Here is a 25,274-nt window from a genome sequence, read left to right on the forward strand (position 1 = left end):
ACCCTAGACCCCATAGGTCAGGGCAACTTTGCAGGTCTAATAAATCTGTTTTTGTTGCTGTTGTTTTGGTGCCTTAGTGAATGCCAGATGGTCCTTCCGATTTCATTCCTTTTTACTTTGTAACAGCTGATACAACTTGGTGACTTGCTAAAACAAAAACAGAAATTGCTGGAAAAACTCAGCGGGTCTAGCATCATCTGTGCAGTGAAAATAGATTTAATGTTTTGAGTGTAGTGACCCTTCTTCACAGTGTCACCAGGCCATTTAAGAGGGAAGTTAAGAGTAAACCACATGGCTGTGTTAGTTTCATATGGTGGCCAGACCAGGCGAGGTTTCCTTCCCTAAACAGCATTAATGAACCACTGACAATGATTTTCATTAGACGTTTACTTGTAGCTTTTGATTTGATTCAAATTCCAAACATTTGCTTGGTGGAATTGGAAATCAGGTCTGAATTACTTATGTCTCTAAAACTACAACAGAAATTGCTGGAAAAGCTCAAAAATTATGGAGAGAATCAGAAATTAACCTTTCAGATCCAGTGTCCAGTTCTATGGAAGCGTCACTGGACCTCAAGCGTTAACTCTGATTTCTCTCCACAGATGGTGCCAGACCGGCTGAGTTTTATCCAGCAATTTAGTCATAACGTCAAAGACATGTACAGCATGGAAAGGGACCCTTCAGTCCACCTTGTCCATGCCAACCAGATCTCCCAACCTAATCTCGTCCCAACTGCCAGCACCCAGCCCATATCCCTCCAAACCCTTCTTACTTATATATCCATCCAGACGCCTTTTAAATGATGCAATTGTACTGGCCTCCACCACTTCTACTGGCAGCTCATTCCACACAAGTACCACCCTCCGCAAGAAAACATTGGCCTTTAGGTCTCTTTTATATCTTTCCCCTCTCACCCTAAACCTATACCCTCGAGTTGTGGACTCCCCCACCCCAGGGAAAAGACTTTGTCTATTTATCCTATCCATGTCCCTCATCATTTTATAAACCTCTATAAGGTCACCCGTCAGCCTCCGACGTTCCAGAGAAATCAGCCCCAGCCCAGTCAGCTTCTCCCTATAGCTCAAATCTTCCAATCCTGGCAACATCCTTGTAAATCTTTTCTGAACGTGTTCAAGTTTCACAACATCCTTCCGATAGGAAAGAGACCAGAATTGTACACAATATTCCATCAGTGGCCTAACCAATGTCCCGTACAGCTGCAACATGACCCCCTCAACTCCTGTACTCAATACTCTGACCAATAAAGGAAAGCATACCAAATGCCTTCTTCACTATTATATCTTATCTGCAACTCTACTTACAAGGAATTCAGAACCTGCACTCCAAGGTCTCTTTGTTCAGCCACACTCCCTAGGACCTTACCATTAAGTCCTGCTAAGATTTGCTTTCCCAAAATGCAGCACCTCAGACTTATCTGAATTAAACTCCGTCTGCCACTTCTCAGCCCATTGACCCATCTGGTCAAGATCCTGTTGTAATCTGAGGTAACCTTTTTCCTTGTCCACCACACCTCCAGTTTTGGTGTCATCTGCAAACTTATTAACTATACCTCTTATGCTCACATCCAAATCATTTATATAAATAATGGCAAGTAATGGACCCAGCATCGATCCTTGCCTGTTGTTGTTCCTGATTTCCAGCATCCGCAGTTCTTTTGGTTTTTCTCTGGAATACTAATCCAGTGACAATACCACCAGATTGTCACCTCCCCTCAAGAACTGACCATTATTCAACCCCAAATCCACCTACCCCATTGGATCCTCCCTCAAGAGGTTCAAGTAGGTTGAACTGTGTATTTGTGATTTAGTGAGACCCAATGGCGTGGGTTAAATTCTCTGTACCATTTAAGGTTACCAGTGAAGGGCTCTCTTTTGAGCCTTGTCCTAGCCTGAGGCATGGTGACCCTCAGGTTAAACCATCTCCAGCCATCTCTCACTAATGAGGGAGCAACCCCATGGTCTGGTCAGACTTGACCTTAACCTGTCCCTCAGCCCCACCCCCCGCCCAAGAATAACAGTTTAGAACGTCGGGCTCGAGACGCCTCATTTGAATTTTTGCCACATCGCGCGTGGCAGTTTTACGAGGAGGGGCGGAGCTGAGGGTCGGAGGGAAGAGAATGGCATTGAAGGGGCGGGGCTGACACCGAAGGGGAGGGGTAGTGGGTCAAATGGGGCGGGGCTGGTAATGAAAGGGCGGGACCGGGGTACGTCAGGAGCCAGCAACGGGAGGGCGGCGCGAAGGGGGCGGGACTGGCAGCGAGGAGGCGGGGTTTCGAGGAGGGGGTGGGGAATCGGCGATGTGTCGTAAGGGGCGGGACTGGCGAGGTTGGAGCGGGCTCTGCGGGGGAGAAGGAGAAGGAGAAGGAGAGGCGAGGCGCCGGGGGGGGAGAAAAATCCGACCCGCGCGCTTTATAGACTCGGTGACGTGCACGCTCCTGTGCGGCGCCGTGTCCGTGACAGCGTCCGCGCTTCTGAATGCACGCTGCGGGTAGCGCGAGCGCGCCAGTGTTTTCAGTCGGAGAGTGTTGAGCGGCTGGTGGGCAGCTCAAAAAACATAGAGGGGAAAAAAAAGCCAGAGAAGTGCCATGTAGAGATTAAAACAGATCAAAACCATATAAAAAAAAATCAACCTTGTCCCAGTCCCCTCCTTAATCAGCCGTCAACCCTGTGCTCAGGTAAGGCTGGAATCTGTTATCTCCTTAAACCCGCTGGTGATAGTGACAGTCTTTTATTTTTAAGGAAGAAATTACTTTGGAAGTTGTTCAGCCAAGCCTGTGTGAGAGGGGGAATCCTGTCGGCGGGAGAAGCTGCAATCAGGGAGTCGGCCCCCTCAGCCCTTAACCCAGCGGCCGGCAATGTGGCACACTCCCATACTGGCACCCTTGAATATGTGTGTGTGTATCATTGGAAATTGATATTTTCTTTCCCAGACGTTTTAAGGGAAGTCTGTTGGCGCCTTTGATTTCGGATTGCAAAGTTAAAGACCATTTCTGGAACTCTGGCAAACTTTTTTTTTAAAACTCTGAAAAGGCAATCTGTTGTTTGTACTGTCAAACAACACCCCCTCCTTGATATAACCAGAGGATATTCTTGGACTTACTGTTCTTTTTCATGAGTATGATCAGTTAAGAAGCGGTCATCTTTTCTTTCAGGTACCGATTAGGGGCTCGTATCCAACTAAGTGATAGCCCTTTGAAGTTTTTTTAAAAAAGTGTTTAAAAATATAGATTTATTTTGTCTTGAGACTTTAAAATATGAATTGATTGTTTTATTTTCTCGAATATCGTCGGGACAGAGTTCAGTTCCTTGACTATGTTGTTGCTCTCAGGCTGCTACAGCTTCAAATAGTTTTGGGAATAAGATTGTATCCAGCAAATGTCTTATTTTCTCGTGGAGGCACGACATTACAAGTTCTATTTTCGTCCATAACGTTATATTCTAATATTTTGAAATCTGCAAGTAACATTTGGATTTCGTTAGAGCTTAGATGCCCGTTTTTGGGCAAAAATCGGATATTTTATACTTCTCTATTGTCAAGTTTAATATTATTTGCATTCTTTGTTTTTGTGTTACGTGGTTTGAGCTCGAAGTAGCACATTGACTGGAATATGGGAAGTGCGGCATTAAATCATTCACTTCGCAACAAAAGGGTGTTTAAAACGTGATAATTTAGAATTTGCAGTGGTTGCTGTTTGCAATCGAATCTGAGACAAAATTATGCTTAAATCGAATTAACATCTGAAAAATAGATCTGGACTGTGTCGGAATAACTGAAAACAGGAATTATATCACAGGTTTCTACACCAATAATAATTTAAACCAAATCAGTTTTTAAAGGCATACCAGATTTGTCAGTTACATCGGTGGTAATTAGTTACCATAGACCCGTTATGTGCAGGCATGTACCACATAGATGATGAGATGTGGAATTAAATATATATTGAGTGGTTGGATGGAGTAATTAAGGTTAGTTCCACAAGTGGGATATGAAATCAATCTATTGCTATGTATTATGTATTTTAAAATCAACAAGAAAAATGACTTTTTAAAAAAATACGTGGACTGCATTTTGATCCCCATTGCGTGTTGCCCCACCTTGGCAATGCTGCTTCAAATGCAATGTGAAGTTTGTGGAAATGAACACTGGACTTGGCTTCAATGTATTAAATTCAAATTAATTTATATTTAGAGTCAAAATAGAGCCATAGTCATAGAGATGCACAGCATGGAAACAGACCCTTTGGTCCAACTCGTCTATGCCGACCAGATATCCCAACCCAATCTAGTCCCGCCTGCCAGCACCCGGCCCATATCCCTCCAAACCCTTCCTATTCATATACCCATCCAAATGCCTCTTAAATGTTGCAATTGTACCAGACTCCACCACATCGTCTGGCAGCTCATTCCACACGCGTACCACCCTCTGCGTGAAAAAATTGCCCCTTAGGTCTCTTTTATATCTTTCCCATCTCACCCTAAACCTATGCCCTCTAGTTCTGGACTCCCCGGCCCCAGGGAAAAGACTCTGTCTATTTATCCTATCTATGCCCCTCATAATTTTGTAAACCTCTATAAGGTCACCTCTTCTAGTGTTTCTTGCATTCAGCCTAATAGTGATTGGTAGATATTAGGCAACGTGTGTTTTGCTCTGAGAAAATGTGTACCGATATGATTAACTTTCAAGCCACAAGCAGCTGTCAAGCAAATAATTGATGGGGTGAAAAGAAAATGTCCTTCCATCGACGAATGTTCATCTGAATTACTCTCCTTATTTCATATGTTTAAGTAATTGATGGTCTTATTTAATGTGAAATGAAAAGTTCATTCATTTCATTTTTTAAAAATATAAGTAAACGTTATTCAGATGGGAAGTTCTTTCCCTTTCACTGTGGTGCTCATGAGTGGCACAGTGGCTAGTGGTTAGCACTGCTGCAGCACAGCACCAGGGACCGAGGTTTGATTCTAGTCTTGGGCAATTGTCCGTGTGCAGTTTGCCCATTCTGTCCATGTATGCTTGGGTTTCTGTTGGGTGCTCTGGTTTCCTTCCACAGTTCAAAGGTGTGTAGGTTAAATGGATTTGGTCATGTTAAATTGTCCCGTAGTGTCCAGCAATGTGCAGGCTAGGTGGGTTAGCCATGGTAAAAGCGAAGATATAGGGATAGAGTTGGTGGGTGGGTCTGGATTGGATGCTTGTTGGAGGGCTAGTACAGAATGATGGGCTGAATGGCCTCTACTTGTACCGTAGGCATTCTGTGATTTATAGTTCATTACCCTGGGACTGAAGTTTACTGTTGTACTTTATTCTGTAGCCCCTTAGGTTTTGTCCCACAGTCCTAAGATGTGCAGGTTAGGTGAACTGGTCATGGTAAAATTGCCCATAGTGTTAGTTGCATTAGTAAGGGGTAAATATAGGGCAGGGGGATGGATCTTGGGTGGATTACTCTTCGGAGGGTTGGTGTGGACTTGTTGGGCTGAAGGGCCTGTTTCCACATTGTAGGGAATCTAATCTAATCTTAATTCAATGAGATCATGAATGATCTGAACTTAATTGCATATACTCATCTTTGTCTTGTGTCCTTGAGATTTTTTTGTTAAGCAAAGTTGTTATCAATGTCAGTTGTCAAAAAAAAAAGTTAAATGGGACTGGTGTGGCACAGTGATAGTGTCACGGACTAGTAATTAAAAACCCCAGAGTAAAGGTCTGGGGCCATGGGTTTGAATCCCATTGGTGCAAATGACAATTTGAGTTCGCGAAAAACAACCTAGTCTAATAATCTTTATAACCACTGACAATTGTTGCAAAAGCCCAGCTGGTTCACTAATATCCTTTTAGAATTAGAATTAGAATCCCTACAGTGTGGAAACAGGCCCTTCGGTCCAACAAGTCCACAATGACCCTCCAAAGAGTAACCCGCCCAACTGTTCTCACCTGGTCTGACCTGCATGTGGCCTCAGACCCACTGGGCAATTAGGAACGGATATTAAATGCTGGTCTGGCCAGTGATGACCACATCCCATTAATTTAAAAAGAAGTAGTTTGACATTTGTAAGAGAGTTCTAAACTTTGAATGCAGAAGTGTTCCCGAACTTCACTTCTGACAGTTCTGGTTTGTGTTTTAGACACTGTCTCTCCACCTCCCTTCTTGTCTCAATCAGCAGAAATAGTTTCTATCTAACTTATCTGCATTCTATAGTTGTAGGTATGTTTGCTGAGCTGGGAAGTTGATTTGCAGATGTTTCATCCCCTGTTTAGGTGACACCTTCAGTGTTTTGGAGCCTCCTGTGAAGCTCTGCTGTACTGTATCTTCTGGAATGTATTTGGTTCCATTCCTGCTGCTTTTGGTTGCCGATTCTGGTTATCCATTGTAGTGGCTGGAATATTGGGTTGAGGTCTGTAAGTTTGTTGATGCAGTCCATGGATGAATGCCATGCTTTTAGAAATTCTCTGGCTGTGCTCTAGTTTGTCCTATGAAGACTATTATCTGTTTTCCCTTAAATATCTTTTAAAATATGAAATTTGCCCATAAATTTTGAAATTCCAGAGAATACAACCATAGTTTGTCTAATGGCTCCTCAAATTTTAACCCTTGGAGTTCAGGTATTATTTTGATAAATCTGTGCTGTACTCCCACCAATACCAACCTGTTCTTCATGAGTGGTGTTACACAGAACTGTTCACCGGACTCCAGATTTTGTCTAATCAATGCTTGTGTTCTAGTCCTGTATGTACAAAGGTCAGCATTTCATTAGACATTTTGATTATTTCCTGTACTTGTTCATGATATTTTAATGATCTATGTACTGGGACCTCCACGACTCCAGATATTCAATGTTTCCAGCATTTCAGTCTTTAGAAAGTATCCTGTTCTATGTTTCTGGGTCCAAAATAGGTGATCTCACTTTCGTTACCTTGAAATCCATTTACCGCGGTTTCGCCAGTTCACTAAATCTATTAAAAATTTCCATCCATGCTTCCAGCTGCATTGTTTACTAAGTCACCTACTTTTGTGCAATTGGGAAACTTGGATATGTGGTATTTGCATACCTCTTTGTCCAAGTTGTTTGTTAAATATAGCAAATAGTTGAGGTTGCATCTCAGATCCTCGCAGGACACCACTAGTCACAATTTGCCAATAAGTGTCCGGGTCTCATCTGTCATTCTGCTGCCATTCAGCCAAGTTCCTAACCACTTCAATAATTTACTGTTGATTTTATGATCTTGGCTTTTAGCTAACAGTTTCTTACTAAATGCTTTAACAGTTGCCTTCTGGGTGTTTACATAGATAACATGCATATTCATTCCCCTGCACAATACTTTGTATTGCACCGCTTCCAAAAATTTCAATCAAGTTAATCAGGTACAACTTGTCCTTTACAAATCACTTAAGCTCAATTACAAATTTATTGTATTCCAACTCTGCATCTATGACTCTATTGGATTTATTGGGAGAGAGTGAGGACTGCAGATGCTGGAGGTCAGAGTCGAGAGTGTGGTGCTGGAAAAGCACAGCAGGTCAGGCAGCATCTGAAGAGCAGGAGAATCGACATTTCGGGCATATGCCCTGCATGAAAGGCTTATGCCCGAAACGACAATTCTCCTGCTCCACAGATGCTGCCTGACCTGCTGTGCTTCTCTGGCACCACACTGTTGACCCTATTGGATTTACTGCCCAAACTTCAGATCAGATGCTCTCGCAGCTTGCTTACAAACACTTTCAGTTAAATCTTGCTGTCACTGTTTGTGAAATCACATAAACTTAGGCTTGTTGCCCATTGTTATATATCACAATAGCTTGTCTGTGAAAGAACAAGTTAAAATGGGAGCAAGCCTTTGTTGTGTTATAAATTGTAATTCTGTGAAGTTAGTTTTGTAGCAATAGTACGCTTTAGGGTTCAGGCAACAATGATAAGAATACTTGTACACATTGTGTTTCGTTCCGCATACACTGTAGCCCAATGTAATTAATCAGCAGCAAAAGTACTAGCCACTGAGATTGATTTCATCCCTTCACTGGCTCAAAGATGTTGAGACAAGCTATGGTTTCCCCATGCCATGTGTTCCAATTACCCATTGAACTACTGCAGAACAATTCAGCAAACTTCAAAACTTATTGCATATTTTTAGATAGCTATTATCATATAATATCTGAATTAAACTAACACTTTTGCTAGATATTAAGAGAAGCAAAGTAGGTGGACTATGTCTAGTTATCAATTTAATATGCTTGACATGATTTTATGCTTGTAAATGTTATACCAATTGTTGATTTACATTACATAGTGTCTTGAGGGCTTTTGGCACCATCTGTACAGTAGTTTGCAATAAGAATACTTTGTAAATTTCAATTACGGATATAATTTTCAGTGTAGTCTGTCTTCTGAAAAGTACATTATTTGGCTGATTGTAAAATCAGATTGTCTTTGCACATGTTTTGTGTAGCGTTATTTGTTTCAAAATGAATACTTTTGCTTTGGGAATTTGCTATTTTATTATATTCTGTGTGTTGCTGCAAGACCAGCATTTGTTGCACATTGTTAATTGCTCTTGAGAATTGTAGAATCCCTACAGTGTGGAAGTGGGCCATTTGGCCCATCGAGTCCACACCAACTTTCCAAAGACCATCCCCTCCAGACCTATCCCCCTACCCTATCCCTATATTTCCTATGATTAATCCACCCAACGTGCACATCCCTGGGTACTAAGGCAATTTGGCATCGCCAATCCACCTAACCTGCACATCTTTGGACTGTGGGAGGAAACTGGAAGAACTGGAGACAGCCCATGTAGAAATGGGGAAAATGTGCAACCTCCACATAGATAGTCACCTGAGCTGGAATTGAACCTGGGTTCCTGGTGCAGTGAGGCAGAAGTGCTAACCACTGAGCCATCATGCCACCACCTTGAATTGCTGCAGTCAGTGTAATGTACTGTTTGAGAGTTCCAGGATTTTTTTCAATGCAATGGTAAATGAATGGCAACGCCATTCCAAGTCAAGATGGTGCTGTAACTAACTCAAATGGCATCAATATTACTGAATTAATTTGTTACAATGATTAGATTATATCATCGTGAATAACCTAAACCTAAAGGTGAAGGTAGCCCAAGTTCAAGATCTTTTGTACAGCTGTTGGGAAGTGGAATGAGTTGTTCCTTTCTGAAAGGAGGAGAAAATTTAACGTATGTTCCATAAGTGAATAGCATGGCTGAAGCTTTGGACTATCCTTCACAGATGTAGTTGACATCTCATTGTACCCGACTTACTCAAGTTCTCAAAATGATAGCAAATTTCAGCAATACATCTCCAAAACTTAACATGTTACTTGCTCATTTGTTATGTTAAGAATTGTAAAAAAAAATCACTTATTGACCAACAGCCAATACTCATTCTGAAGTATAAAATCACGAGGGGCAGGGATGAGGTGAATAGCCAAAGTGTTTTCCCTAGGGTGGGGGAGTCCAAAAGTGGAGAGCATAGGTTTAAGATGAGAAAGGATAGATTTAAAAGAGACCTGAGGGGCAACCTCCTTAGACTAGGGGTAGTGTGTGTATGGAATGAGCTGCTAGAGGAAGTGGTGGAGGCTGGTACAATTACAGCATTCGAAAGGCATCTGGATGAGTATATGAATAGGAGGGGTTTAGATGGTTATAGGCCAAATGTTGGCAAATAGAACTAGATTAATTTAGGATAGCGGGTTGACATGAATGAGTTGGACTGAAGGGTCTGTTTCCATGCTATGATTCTAAAGGAACGTGCCATTTAAAACCAAATCCAACCTGTTGGATAGCTTTTCTCTAGGCTCTGCATTTTCTCATAAAGGGATGTTCAAGACCTAACGATGCCCCTGCTAATACACAAATGTTTTTGCAGACCACTGTTGACATTAGTAAACAAATTGCATGTAGTAAACCCAAAAATACAATATTACTGTAGGTCTAATGATGAAGTAGAAATGCATATTTATTTCATTCATGTCTGCCATGATATTGGACTGCCACCCTAGCAACTTCCATGTTGATGGAACTTTAAATTAACAAATCTCCCAAGACTTTTCTCAGCATGAATAGATAGGTAAATGTTGACAATCAGCCAGACAAGCAATGTGACATGCCCAATCCTTGCCAAAAGGAGTAATTTTTATGTAACATCTTAAGAGAAGAGAGACATAGCAAAGCAAAAACATTTGAGGAGGAAATTCCAGAGCTTAAGGCCCATCTGCCAATGAAAGTGGGGATGCATAAGGAGCTGAAGTTGAGGAATGTAGGTGTAGGATGTTACAGTGCTGAAATTCATTCCACAAATCAAAAAATTATTTTTTTAAATAAGACTGTCTATAAGTTACTTTAATTCATTCAGCCTATTTAATATGTACAAACCGTTGCATACTGTTGCATGGGACTTGATGCATTTGCATTTCAGAACAGTGCAAGAGTGCTTTGTACTTATTAGACGTGCAGCCAGCTGATAATTCTATTTCTGCAATTTAGTAATTAATATTGAATCCTTATGCCTTGATTTACTTCCTTATACTGGATAGACTAAAAGTGCTTATTTTTGCGACAATGACCAACAGAAGTAGTTTTAAGAATGACAGAGTATATCTGTTTCAGATGTTGTTAACTGGTGAAGCAATTAATCTTCCTTTCAGATTAAGTCAATAGCATTTCCGATTAAATTAGTGCACATTTGAGGGTAGAGACATCATTGTAACTAATGTTAATTGTGCTTCGTTCACTTCAATACCTTCTGACTGTTGGGTTTGCTGGAATGTTGCCGCAGATAATTATACTGTACAGCTAACCACAAGCATATCCTAAAGGCAGACCCATACTTTCCATTCAGTGAAAGATTTTAACAGTACGTTAAAAGGTAGAGTTGCCTTGTGGAGTTATCAAATTATGCTTGCAGTCTGGATTTTTGTACTCAACATAAATGGGTCATCTTCCACGAACATGGTGGATTGTTGTGCTTTCAGGATGATGTAAGTGTGTGAAAAAAACAGTTTAGCATCAATTCAGAGGTATTTGTGTACATTGTAAAGTATCGTATAGGATTTAAGTGCTTCAATTAGGCTGACATTTCAGTGGAGTACTTGGGAGTTGGGAGGTGTTGGTGGAATTGCAAGTTGGTTAGGGGTGTTTTGGATATGATAACACAAAGAGTCTGCTTATTCAGGTGAATGTCAAGTGCTCTGTTATTTGAGGAAGGTTAGGGATGTCAACCTGTAACCAAAAGTTTAGGCGAGAGATTAATTGATTTGAGTTTTGTGGGATCTTGCTGTACATAAATGTCAGCTTTGTGTACTCTTGTAACAACAATAACTGCTGTTCAGAAGTAATTAAGGTTGTCAAGTGCTGCAGACATGAAAAACATTGCATAAATTGAAGTTCTTTATTACTGCCATTCAGTCTCCATTGTGTGAATATCACTAATCAGCCTGAAATGGGAAATTCGTGTTATAATTTAAACTGGATTTATTTCTGTTTCTACTTGCCTTCTATTGTGACTACCATGCACTGCAGCAGCAGCAAGCCACATTGGTCATGTTTTGACCTTTGTGCTTAATTTTTGGCAGTTAATTTTAAAGTGCCACCATGTCTGTGCTAAGAACTGAAAATTATCCATCCCCAACAAAATGGTTCACCATTAAGAAAGTTTGGGAATGTTATTCTGTCTGAGTGTACTAAAAATCCTCCACTACTAGTTTCCTATTTCTTTTCAGTTGACTGCAGCTTACAGACACTGAAAGAATGCAAAAAGAGATGGGTTTCCTGGTCCTGTGCTAAGTACTGAATTGCAATTCGGAACTGATATTTGAGAAGTCAGCAAAACTGCCTGCTGTACCTCACTAACAGAAATCCATAGTGGATTCAAAAATGGGGAATTTTCCATTGCTCACTGTTTATCCATTTGTTTATAATTTCATAGTACAGTTCATTTGCAACTTTGCTATTAATCGGAAAAAGTAGATATTCGAAGTTACATACCTTCTCTAACCCAAGTCCCATTTCTCCCCAATGCTGCTTCTGTTGTTTTGGTGATGCTGATAAGTGTGTGAAGTAACTTGAAGTATTTTGTAACGTTAAATCTGCTTTTTACATTTATAGATTGCCCCCCCCCAAACATGTCCAAGTTATTTTAATTGTAAGATGAATAGAACAAAAATGCATTTCCTCTGCGGGAGCCAAGACTAAGAATTCAAACGTGCAGCAGAAACAGGCCATTTGCACCTCCCCCTTTTGCCGTTGATGAGAATCATGGCTGACTCACTTGTACCCTCAAATTTACATTCCCACTTAGACCTGATAACCTTCCATCCCTTACTTACCAAGATTCTAAACATTTCTGCCTCAAAATATTTAAGGAATCAGTTTCCACTGCCTTTTTAGGAAGAGAGCTGCAAAGTATTATGAGCCTGTGTGACAGAAGCAAAATTGCCTCATCTTTGTGTTAAATGTGTGACTGATTTATTATGGAACAGCTACTTCCCATGCATTTGTATCCTTCCTTAAATAAAGTACCTTTGCCCACTCACTAAAACTATCTATATTCCTCTGCAAGGTTTCACAATCCTCTGCATACTTCACTCTACCACTCATCTTAGTCTCACCTGCAAACTTTGACACACTACACGTGATCCCCAACTCCAGGTCATCTATGTAAATTATGAATAATTCAGTCCCAACACTGATCCCTGAGGCACACTGCTAATCTCTGATTGTCAACCAGAAAAGCGCTCATTTATCTTCACTCTTTGCTTCCTGTTAGTTAACCAATCCTCTGTCCATGCTAATACATTGCCTGTAATGCTACAATTTTTATCTTATGCGGCAGCCTCTTGTGCAGCATCTTGTCAAATGCCTTTTGGAAATCTAGAAATTTGTCCTCTTTACAACTTACTTTCTTATTTATCTTTGTGACATCAGCAAATGTAGTGACCATACTTTAGGTGCCTTCATTGTAGTCATTTTATATAAATTGTAAAAAGTTGAGACCCCAGTCCCGATTCCTGCAGCAAACCATGCATGCCAACTGAGAAAGACACATTGAAGCCTTCTCTGTTTCCTGTTAACCACCCAATCTTCCGTTCATGTCAGTGGGCTCCCCCTTCACTGTGAGCTTTTAAATTCCTGCAATAATCTTTGATGTGACACCTTATCAAATGTCATATGGCAATCCAAATACAATACATCTTCTATTGTCCATAGAAGATTACTTCCTCAAAGCACTCTAATGGATTGGTTGAATATCTCTTTCACAGGATCGTATTCAGTCTGTCTGATTGCCTTGAACTTATTCAAGTTCCTGCTATGAGTTTAGTAATAGCTTCTATCTATTTTCCCTGTGATATGCTTTCCTACTTTCTGTCTTCCTTTTTAAATATGGGAGTTATATTTGTTATCTTCCAACTTAATGGGATCTTTCCTGAATCTGGGGACTTTAAGAAAAATGAAGCAAATGCATTAACTGTCTCACTAGCCACTTCTTTTAACATCCTAGGATGAAGTTCATCAGGGCCCCCAGGTACATGTCATCCCACAGTTCCAACAGTTAACTCAATACCACTTCTTTTGATTGTAATTTTCCTGAGTTTCTCTTCCTTCACTTTCTTATTTATTGACAAAGTGTGAAACTACATAGTTGACCCATTAAGCTCAGTTGCTGATAGACTTGCTGTATGGATCTAATTTTCATTCTTTTAACTGGTCAGTCATCTCTCACCTTTTTTAAAAATAACTTTGGTGCATTTGCAGCCATGTTGTATGCAGTTAACTAAAACAGTAATTGTACTTCGGAGTAATTTATTCCATGTGAAGCAATTTACAATAGTTCTGGATAATGTGCTAAGATAGCCTACGATTTCTGTTTTCATCTCTGTATGTTTTGCAACCATACAACTTGTATCTGTATAGCACCTTTAATAAAATATCTCTTAAGATGCTTCGCAGGAGAATTGTAGAACAAAATGACACTGAGTTATATAAAGGTGTACATGGTACACAACAAATGTTTGTTCAGAGGTAAATTTTAAAATGTATTGTGAAGAAGAAAGTAAGGTAGAGGAATGGTGAGATTTAGGGAATACACTGCAGAATCTAGAGCCCAGGCACATTAAGGCGTTGGCACTCTTAGTGGATAGTGAAATCTGGAGATGCTCAAGATGCCAGAATAGAAGTGCAAAGAGGTTATGGGACTGGGAAGAGGATGAGAATTCACATTTGATGCATTGGGAGCTAATGGAGATCAGTTAGCAAAGGGTGAAACAGACCTTTGGATGATGTCAAGAAAGAACATAGGAGTCAGCCACCAGTGTGTTACAATGGATGAAGCTTTCAGCAGCAGATGAAGTGAGGCAGATTTGGAGATGTTAAAGGTGAAAATAGGTGATCTAAGTGATGGTGTGGATATGTCGGGGTCAAATACATGAACGTTTCAAATGGTCTGGCTCAGCATCAGTTGAGAGAGAGGAGTGGAGTTGGTGACTGGAACTGAAGACAATAGTTTTAATCTTAATAATTAATTGGAGGAAATTTCTGCATATCCAGCACTGGATGCCTGGCAAAGAGTCAGATAAATGACAATTTAGGAAAGCTTGGTATTGTCAGTATGCATGTGAGAATTGATTCTTTTTTTGATGATGTTGGTGGACTGTTAATCCAGAGACTGGAGTAATGTTCGGAGAACATGGATTTGAAATGCACCATGGCAGATGGTGGAATGTGAATTCAATAAATATCTGTAATTGAGTCTACTGATGATCCTGAATCCATTTTAATGTCCTTTAGGGAAGGAAACTGATGTTTTCACTTGGACTGGCTGACATGTGACTCTAGATCCAAAAGAGTGTGGTTGACTCTTAACTGCCTTCTGGGCAAAAAAATGGTGGGCGAGCAAGTGACACCCTCATCCTGTGCATGAGTTTTTTTTTAAAAAAAGGGACAGTACTTAGATGTGGAGTCAAGGATGGGCCCTTCGGGCTTGGGGAGTGCTTAAGAGGTAAAGGTATGGGCACAACAAGAAAAGCGGTTGCAGATGATTCTGCATATGATTAGATAAGATTAGATGTGGGTGAGTACAATCCAACTTGGGTAGCGGGATGTTCAAGGACAATGGTGTGATCAATCAGGTGATTGAGAGAATTTTTACACCCAGTTAGGTTAATGAATGAGAACTCTGAAGCAACTTAAGTAGAAAATAATCCACAGGTAAAGGAATGTGAAACTGAAATTGACTCCTTAGCCATTTTGCTGAGGACTGCTTTGAGAGTGAAAATGTAATCAGGATGTGAGTGCTTTTAAACTTAGATGATTATTTTAAAGGTCAAGCTATTTTAGAAGCATGAAACATTTATGTGGTTAGTTATATAAATGTGCAGACCAGTACTGATATATTGATATGAGGTTAATGGTAGTGGCCGGGCTACATAAAGAAATTGACTTCAAATGATCTACATGAAATGTTCAGAGAACAAGATAGAGCAGGATAGTGATTGCACCATTGTACTCTAATGAGTTATGATTCTGCTCATTAGACACCTACAATTTGAAATGAACAGAAGAGCTGAAAATTAAACCCCTCAGGGTAATCTCAAGTAGTTAAAAATTTTATTCAAACTATCCAAAGTCCTTAATTTACCTGACTGGTGAACTCTGTTACTTAGCAAGAAAAACTATTTAATGCAAACAAGTTTTTGAGCAATGGTGGAAAAGAAACATGAATTGGTTTATATCTTTATTAAACTTAAATATACCCCTTTTTAAAAACTCTCCCTTATGCATTCATACAGATGCACAGACAAATGAGATATGATATCAAGGGTGGTAAAAAGGAAAAAAAGAAACACAGTAAGCTGGCATTGGATTGGAGTTGATTGCTTTGTTTCTTCAAATTATTTTCAGTTTTATGTGATAAGGTTGTTTACACACTGACTTTTATTCATTCATTGAGAGTATGTCCCTTTCCATGTTTCCAACGGTGATTTTCCCCTTTTTTACTCAAAAGAATTTGTAGTTTACAGGGAAATGAGAATAGCTACCAGAAAAATCTCCCGGTATCTGAGATTTTCTATTATGTATCCATTGATGAGTAAGAGTTTTGGGTGTTTTTTCTTTGCAGACTGGATCCTTTTTCTGCATTGCCCACACAGATATGCTGTAGTCCCCCACCCAGGAACCTATCAGAATGTTGTTGTCAGGCAATTGTTCCATTTTTCAGAAACCCAAACATTCCTTTTGCTCTTATCTTTCCCCTTGCTGCTCCAGGAAATAGTAACATTGTATATACAGCTCTCAATGTTTATTTAAAATTGCAAACATTTCTTTACACAGTCTCCTTGGTTTAAGGCAGCATCTTTTCCCAGTTATAGTCCACATTCCAAAAAAAAAGTTTTTTTTTAATATTGATGTGCAAAGCGAACAGAGCCCTGAGAGAACTGAGTTGACTGAAATAAAAGTTAAATATGGACGTTGACGTCCGATAAGCAGCTTGCTAATATTCCAGCTCTTAAATTATTTCAAGCAACACCAGTGGATGAATGCTGAACTGTTTTGTCCGTTGTGGGGGGGGGGGGGCGGGGGAAATATGCGTGGGGTAGAGATTGATTTCCTTGATCAAAATGGGTGAGCATTTCCACACTTTTTAAAAAAATTATGCAGCCTCTAATTAATATTTTTTGTAGTTCTTTAAGCAAAGGCATATTTCCTTTTGGGTTGGGTGGCTGGTTGTTGAGGCAGCTGACATGGTAAGTGTTTAGCTTGAAGTAAACCAGGACCGGTTGTCAGCCAACAGTTTTCCCTTCGGATTTATTAGTCTTCTATCATGGAAATGATCAGTGTTACCAACTGTCCTGCTGATTAACAAGGTTGTCGCTACCTTTCCTATGTTAAATTTAGGAGCAGGAACAGTGATATGAAATTTCTTTTAGTTTAATGGAAATATTTATCGAGTTTTGAGAAGCTCAGGTTGAGGTTCTGGAAGTAGTTTTGCTTGCTGAGCTGGAAGGTTTGGTTTCAGATATTTCATCACCATACCAGGTGACATAATCAGTGAGCCTCTGGATGAAGCACTGGTGATATGACCCACTTTTTATTTGTGTTTAGGTTTCCTTGGGTTGGTGATGCCATTTCCTGTTCTTTTTCTCAGGGTGTGGTAAATGGGATCTGAGTCAATGTGTTTGTTGATAGAGTTCAGGTTGGAATGCCATGCTTCTAGGAATTCTTGTGCGTGTCTCCGTTTTGGCTTGTTGTCAGATGGATGTGTTGTCCCAGTCGGAGTGGTGTCCTTCCTCCTCTATATGTAAAGATACTAGTGAGAGTGGGTCATGTCTTTTTGAGGCTACTTGATGTTCATGTATCCTGGTGGCTAGTTTTCTACCTGTTTGTCCAATGCAGTGTTTGTTACAATTCTTGCAAGGTATTTTGGAAATGACATTAGTTTTCCTTGTTGTCTGTATAGGGTCCTTCAAGTTCATTAGCTGCTACTTTAGTGTGTTGATGGGTTTGTGGCCTACCATGATGCCAAGAGATTTGAGTAGTCTGGCAGAATTTTCCGAAGTGTCTTTGATGTAGGGGAGAGTGGCTAGGGTTTCTGGACGTGTTTTGTCTGCTTGTTTGGGTTTGTTACTGAGAAATCGGCAGACTGTGTTCATTGAATACCCGCTCTTGCGTATACCTGTACAGTGTTTTCAACAAGAATGAGTACACACTGAACACAGTCTACTGATTTCTCAGCAACAAACCCAAACCAGCAGACAAAACCCGTCCAGAAACCCTAGCCTATTCTCCTGTACATCAAAGATATCTCAGAAATGACTGCCAGACTACTCAGATCTCTTGACATCATGGTAGGCCACAAACCGATCAACACACTAAACCAGCAGCTAATGAACTTGAAAGACCCTATACAGACAAGCAAAACTAATGTCATTTACAGAATACCTTGAAAGAACTGTGACAAACAGGCAGAAAACTAGCCACCACGATACATGAACATCAACTAGCCACAAAAAGACATGATCCACTCTTACTAATATCTTTACTTACAGATGAGGGAGGACACCACTTTGACTGGGACAACACATCCATTCTAGGACAAGCCAAACAGAGACAGGCATGAAAATTCCTAGAAGCATGGCATTCTATCAACAAACACATTGACTTGGATCCTGTTTAGCACCCCCTGAGAAAAAGAGCATGAAATGGCATCACCAACCCAAGGAAACCTAAACACACAAATGAAAAGCGGGCCATACCACCAATGTTTCATCTGGAGGCTCACTGATGATGCTACTTAGTTTGATGACAAAACATCCGAAACCGAACTTTCCAGCTCAGTGAGCAAACTTAGATCTAGGAAATATTTATTTCATATCTATTATGGAAATAGTTGGTCAAACTGAATGAGTCTTTTAAATCTGTACTTAATTAATATGAATTTAAATGTTAATGATATTTCCTCTTGGTATGACAAATCCATTTTGTACTTGTAAATTTTGTACCTAAAAATAGTCTCTGCGTTTGCTTGTTCACCAGTTTATAGTGATATTATTTCTTCCATTATCTAATCTCTTGAAAATTAATGCAAGATGGATGTTTTGAGAAATGTAATACTAACTGTGTGAAGTTTAAAATACATCTGGACAGATTTATGTTTCATTTGAATATTAAATTTTGTTTAGTTGAAACTATTTTTGTGTAGTGTTGCCATACCATTTTGTTGTAGACAATATTTTGTTTAAGTAATGAATATGACCTTTGCAAGTAATGAGAATCTCATTATAATCAGATCGGCAAAATTCTAAATGCAAAAGCACAAAATTACAAAATGTAAACATTTTCTAAGAAAAAAGCTTTTCTGGCACAGCTAGTTTTAAAAATGTAGTTGGTTAGCTTTGCTTAACGGAAGAAACCTTTAATATTCTAGCCATCTAAAAAGTTAGTGTAGTTTGAATTTTGTGTTCTATATGCCTGAAGGTCATAACATCAATTCTAATTCCCATGATGAACACCAAAAGTGGATTTCATTTCTGAAGCTATGAGCAAAAAAAGATGCAAGTCTGTTATGTCCTTAGACTTCTGCATTTTTAGCCCTCAAAAATCGCCGTTTGCATTTAGAGGAATTCTGTGCCACTTAAGTCCACATCTGGTTAAAACTTGAGAAATGCTAATAGTTCTGGATACTAGCTTATTTATTAGCATGAATTATATAGGAATGTTGGTTCATTATTTAAATGGCATCAAAAGATCAAAAAGTATTTTACTATGAAATGGTAATTATCTGTAGTCCACAAGGCACGTCTTTTTCCGTCAGCAACGAGTATAGACCATTAATGTTGGGATCTTATAAATTCAGCTAGCAAATTCCGTTTAACTTCGAATCATTATAAAATCCCTACTCTGTGGAAACAGGCCATTTGGCCCAACAATTCCACACTGACCCCCTGTTGCGTGTCTCACCAGACCCATTCCCCTACCTTATGACTCTACATTTACCCCTAATTAATGCACCTAACCTACACATCCCTGGACACTATGGGCAATTTAGCATGGCCAATTCACCTAACCTGCACATCTTTGAAATGTGGGAGGAAACCGGAGCATTTGGAGGAAACCCTTGCAGACATGGGGAGAATGTGCAAACTCCATACAGCCTGAGGCTGGAATCAAACCTTGTCTCTGGTCCTGTGAGACAGCAGTGCTAACCACTGAGCCACTGTGCTGCCCTTTACTTAGGACTGAGTGCATACATTTATTGGTGAAGAACGATGAAATTTTTATTTTAACAAACCTAATTGAGATTGTACTTAGCATACAACGGAAGCCTACACTTTAATTTCTATAATGTTAGCCTTAAGCAAGGGTTTTTCCAACAGTTATAGTGTTTGAGCAGCTTATTGAAGAATTAGCAGAATCTGATCCTTATTAAAGTGACTGAGACCAAATGGGAGTATGCAAGCAGCCAACTTAGTGCAGCTTGCAGAGAGTGCCAGAATTGAGCTACTCCGTCTTCTCACACACTTTTGGCAGTTATCCTTTGGCACTAATAGTTCCTATTGACCATCAGAACACTGTTGCCCATCATCAGACAAGCTGTCAATTGTGACAGTTTAATCCTTGTAGCTATCCAATATGTGGTTATGAGAAATATCTGGCTCCTCAACTATTTTCAATAACAAATTCTTCAGAATCTGCAAATTTGTAACCCATTATGCATTAAGGAAGAGTGTGCCAGAATAGGGTAATTCTAATGCTGTGTGACTATTATTTGTTTTCATCTTTACTTATAACCTTCCTTGGGACATTGTATTCTTTCAGCCTCTCTTTCCTATGATAAACCAGATTGAAACTGTTTCCAATGGTTTTATCTTAAAGCTTAGATTTGCTGAATCCTGAGATTTCAACTTTAATGGAAGTTCCGCCTGGACGTGATGCATTCAAATGCTCCAAAAAAAGCAGAACTAATTATTATCCCTTCCTGAAGTAGGGGCTGGTCGCTTATTACTGATATGGGTATGTCTTCCCATCTTCCTCAACAAATTCTTAGCATGTACAGCCCACACTAATGCAGACGATAACTTACAGTTTGGCTGATGTACCAAAATGTTATCAATAATTTCATCGACTATGGCCTGGTTGCTTTCACGTACCCTATTGCTGAAAAGGGCTTTCTGCCTCTGTATTTGTAACTGTTGTGTTTGTATTCTTACTAACAAACTCTCCTCAAATTATTAATGAAAAATTTGCCCATGATCCAAGTTCAAACCCTTTGCACTTCTATTATTGCCTTATCCCCAATTTTCTTGATTTGACAACCAGATTTTGTCAACCTGCAAAATTAGAATATTTAGATTATCCTATAACTCTAAATCCACTTTAAGGCCACTACCTCATTGAAATCTCTTGATAAGTGTAGATTTATTATCGACTGGTGGTGTCCTTCAGTATTTCTTGCAGATCTAACATTTGTTACTTCTGTGATTTATTGTACTCCACACCCCTTGTTTGTGCATTCTTTACTGAAATTTTAAATGTTTAGAAGATAGATGAGCAAATTGCCTTTGTAGTTTTTACACATTGGACGTTTTACCGAATAAGTTTCTACCACTGATGTCAATAGCTTTAATTGAGAGGTGGTTTTTCATTAAAGTAAAAGAATAGAATCCCAGTTTTCTAATTTTCTAATTTGCATATTCACTGATCTTTCAGCTACAATAGCATTGCCATTTTCCATAAAGAATTTGATTACTGCTTTCTACTTAATAACAGAGGTATTCATGAGACACCACATTCATACTAATAAAATGATTAAATCCAGTTAATTTACAATAATTCTTTTCAAATATTTTAGTATCTTATCAACTCTAAATCTGAAGCTGGTAGAATATCGATTTCCTAACTATATCTTAATCCTTTTTGCTTAGTCTCGGTAGCATTTTAATTGGCCTTTTCTATACATAATAGACATGTATCTAATGTATAATACTGCAGAACTGAAAGACTCTGCCCATCAATACTTTCATCACTTGGCTGAAATTTCTTGTGATCATTACAATGCACTCTCTTTAATCTAGGCGAAAGTGAGGACTGCAGATGCTGGAGATCAGAACTGAAAATGTGTTGCTGGAAAAGTGCAACATGTCAGGCAGCATCCAAGGAGCAGGAGAATCGACATTTCGGGCATGAGCCCTTCTTCAGGCTCATGCCCGAAACGTCGATTCTCCTCCTTGGATGCTGCCTGACCTGCTGCGCTTTTCCAGCAACACATTTTCAACTCTCTTTAATCTGTATTGCTATCTTCCTCTGAACCTTCTTTCATGTTTGATTTCAAATGCCTTATTATAGTGTTTGAGAGAATTCATGGTGTAGTGATATTTTGAATCACACCTGAAACATCAGTGATTACACCTGGAGCATTTCTGTGGTTTATTTGCTTATTCCAAATCTCAAATTTTCTTTGTTCACAATTTCCAACAGCATTTTGGCCCTTATTTCTATTTGTTACAGTTCTCTTTTAGTACCTGTTGTTCATGACCTGTATTTAAACAATCCCATCAATTTGTTAATATTAAGTTCTTCATTTTCTGGTATGCCAATTATCCTATATGCTATGAATACTGCTTGGAAGGAATTTTTTATCTTGGAACTTTTTTTTGGTGCTCCCAATATTTGTCTGCAAATTTAACTCCCATGAAACCTAGAAGGCTCAGTGGTTAGCACTGCTGCCTAACAGCACCAGAGACCTGGGTTCAATTCCAACCTCAGGCGACTGTGCAAACTCCACACAGATATTGTCCATGTGTCTGTGTGGGTTTCCTCTCTGGGTACTCTGGTTTCCTCCCACAGTCCAAAGTTGTGCAGGTTAATTGACTTGGTCATGCTAAATTGCCAATAGTGTTCAGGAATGTGTAGGTTAGATGCATTGGTCTGGGGTAAATGTAGGGGAGGGGAATGGGTCTGGGTGAGTTACTCTTGGGGTTGCACAGTGGCTCAGTGGTTAGTACTACTGCCTCACAGAACCAGTGTCCCAGGTTTGATTCCAGCCTTGGGTGACTGTCTGTGTGAAGTTTGCACATTCACCCGTGTCTGCGTGGGTTTTCTCTGGGTTTTTCTGATTTCTTTCCATGGTCCAAAGATGTGCAGGCCAGGTGAATTGGCCATGCTAAATTGTCCATAGTGGTAGGTGCAGTAGTCAGAGGGAAATGGGTCTGGGTGGATTACTCTTTGGAGGGTCGGTGTGGATTAGTTGGGATGAAGGGCTTGTTTCCACACGGTAGGGAATCTAATCTAAAAAAAAATGCGTCCATTCTGATACCTTCTTTCCTTCCTGGTGAAGAAGTAACCCAGGACAACGTTGTAGCTTCATTCTTGTGCTGGTCATAAGATTCATTTTTCACACATTAGGCTGTTCAATAAAATAAGAGTCCATGTTGTTGGAGATAGGATATTAGCATGGATAGAGGATTCCCTTACTAGAAGAGTTGGGATTAAGGGGGCATTTTCAAAACTGTAATTTGTAATTAGTGGAGTGTGACTTAGTCAACCCACATTATTTCACCTTACATTCTCACCTGAAAATTGCTGATGATTGGATTCGTTGGTAGTTAAATTTTCTTCATTCTTACATTTATAAGAGGAGGTTCAAATATTTTATAATGATCTTGACATCTTGCTTTTACAGTCTGCTGTTAGTGGAGGGATTAATTTTGATTTGAGTTTGAATTTTGAATCTTCAAAACACTGACAGGGTTCAGCTCATTGAGAAAGTAAAATGGGAAATAAAACCAGGAGGTTTATTTCCTTACCCTTTGCCCTCAAAAAGAGACAATTCCTCAAAATATCAATCTGCCTGCCATCTCTCTTTAGAGAAAGGATTTGCATTCATGAGGTTTTAATGACCTTGGGATCTCCCAAGGTGCGCACAACTTATTTTTGAAATGAAGAAAATGTCGCAGGCAATTTGTAAATGAGATTCTACAAACAACATATGTTGACCAGATATTCTGTTTTAGTCGTGTTGTTTGAGGATTTTCTTTGTACAGGAACTGGACTATCATGCTTTTTTTTCGAGCACAGCCATGGAATAATTTATGCCCATCCAGAGAGGATAAAGGCAGGCTTTGCTGATTCTTCTGAAAGTCAATTTATGTGTGATAATACCTCTGACAGTGCAGTGCTCACTTAATATTGCACTGAAGATTTGGCCTGGATTATCTGCTCAAGGCAAGTGAATTTTTCATGCTGATTTTCAGTTAAGTTATTACGATATGCAAGGGATTCTCTTTGGAAGTGTATTTAAGCATGGTTAAAAATACTTCCAAGTCTGAACAAATTAATTGAGTGCCATATTCACATTTCTGGCTTTCCTTTCCAGTCTGAAAATTGCTGATGATTGGATTCATTGGTTTTTAAATTTTCAACATTTTTGCATTGTAACAGGATGTTCAAATGCTTTGTTAATGACCTTGAACACTTCCTTTTACAGTATGCTGTTCTGATAAAAGAAGTTATTGCATGCTGTCTTGAACTGTTATGTAAGGAACACAATCTACTGTGTGTTAGAAATGATAGATAATGGAATGTAGTGAATGGTCGGAGGAAACTGGAATAATTTGCTTGAGCTAATTAACAACTCCAATTAAATATCATAAAAGCAACACTCTCTGAACTGACACACCTCCATCTCTGTCTTCTAACAGTGAAGACTTCCTTCTTTAAGAACAACTGCAATGTTTTTCAAGCTTTTACTTTCAGTCAGTACTTAGGATTCAAACTTTTGATAAAACTAATCTTTAGTAAAAGACGTATCTAAACTTGTTACAAAGTAATTTGACGTTCGTAAAGAATGGTGCCTGCCATTAGCTATTCATGTCCAAATCTATTCAGACTCCAAGCTATTTTGTCCTTCAGTTTTCTGGAACTGAGATGGAAAATGTGCAATACCTTTCCAGGATATCTGAGACCGAGATGGATGCCTTTGTGGGTAGTGGAAGTGGTAATGAACAATACCTTTAAAGGAAACTAAGGCACTCTAGAGAAACAAACTTGCAAAGGCATAGAGTGGGAAAATGGGACCGACTGGATTGCTCTCCAGAAAGCTGGCATGGACTTGACGTATTGTAATCGATCTTTGAATAAGGAATTTTAAAATTAAAATGGTGAATTTGGTGTCAGTTCAGATACAGAAGTAAATAAAAAGGATTAAAGTGTTAAGTAATGAAATAAAATCTCTAACAATTAAAACCTGAAGGAATGATACTTAGCTGTAGCAGCTAATTTAAATGCTGGAGAAACTGGCTTTAATCAACAAACAACCTTGTTGACAGGGTGCTTGTAACTTGGAACTGCAGGAACCTCGTGCTAAACACTATTTGAATGAGAGATTAAACAACAATATACGTTTTTTTCTTGTGAAACTGACAGTGGCACAGTAGGTCTGAAATTTTTTAAAAAATTTTTAATTGTTCATTTCTCTTCCCAGAAGTCACAGTGATTTTGTTATTTGCCATTATTTTGATTAATTTTATGATTTTATTTCCCACTGATTTAGTTTTCATTGATTGGTGCTTCGTTTGTGATTGTCATTACAGTCTTTTGCAGTGAGGGGAGTGGGAAAAAGGAATTATTCACTATCAAGTCTAATTCTGTCCCCAGTCAGTGTCCATGGCCAGGCAGTTTTCAACAATTATGAGTAAAAGCAGTGGTTGATTCTCTCCTCTCTGCTCTCCACCCCAAAGAAAATTATCCTGAGTTCCTTGTAA

The 25,274-nt window shown here is 39.4% G+C and overlaps 1 protein-coding gene across 3 annotated transcripts in view; it reads left to right on the forward strand.

The window, feature by feature from the left end:
* Positions 1-2,518: 2,518 nt before the first annotated feature.
* Positions 2,519-25,274, forward strand: part of peak1 (pseudopodium-enriched atypical kinase 1) — a 195,382-nt gene continuing 172,626 nt past the window's right edge. For all 3 annotated transcript variants that reach the window (XM_060853890.1, XM_060853892.1, XM_060853891.1), the window contains exon 1: positions 2,519-2,695. The gene's annotated coding sequence lies outside the window, so the exon portion shown is untranslated. The remainder of the gene's footprint in view (positions 2,696-25,274) is intronic.

This window comes from Hemiscyllium ocellatum, chromosome 42, assembly GCF_020745735.1.
Source record: "Hemiscyllium ocellatum isolate sHemOce1 chromosome 42, sHemOce1.pat.X.cur, whole genome shotgun sequence".
In the NCBI taxonomy this organism is placed as follows: Eukaryota; Metazoa; Chordata; class Chondrichthyes; order Orectolobiformes; family Hemiscylliidae; genus Hemiscyllium; species Hemiscyllium ocellatum.